Raw genomic sequence first — 620 nt, forward strand, 5'->3', positions numbered from 1 at the left:
CTTAGTCGCAGGTTCTTCTGCCCATTTCAGTCACAGGGAGCAAAAGAGCGAGAGCGTTACTCTGTATCCAGTGCACTGATTGTCTCTCTGCCTTATGTATCCAGTATCCCATAGTCATTCCAACATTTTCTTCCCTTCACGCACACACCGGGAGTTGTCCCAACCACGGTAAGTTGGAGGTGAAGAAAATAGGGAATCACTTCCATGGGTGAAAGATAAGGCTGAAGAAGAATTATTTAAGAAGAAAAGAAAGAGTTGTGCCACGATACTTGGGCAGAAGGCGGTGGCCTCATCGTCCTCACCATTATTAATTGCCTATTACCTTCTTTTATCTCTTGTCATTTAACTCTCGCCTCGTCATGTACCGCATGCTTCTCATCAATAACTTTCCCCTGCGGATCTCAGTCCCCGCCAAAAAGCAAATCGATAAGAACATTGCGACATACCCCAAGCTGCGGAAAAGTTGAACCGTCCGCTGAAGAAATGACTCCAAATAAATAAGAAACGCGCAGAGACAATTACGTGCAAACGTATGTATATGGAGAGAAGGATAAATTGAAGGTTTCCTAACACCCAAACCATAAAATATTAAGCGAAAATTCGTTGTACAAAAAAAAAAA

The sequence above is a fragment of the Trypanosoma equiperdum genome (genome assembly GCF_001457755.1).
Source record: "Trypanosoma equiperdum strain OVI genome assembly, contig: ctg_125, whole genome shotgun sequence".
Lineage (NCBI taxonomy): Eukaryota > Euglenozoa > Kinetoplastea > Trypanosomatida > Trypanosomatidae > Trypanosoma > Trypanosoma equiperdum.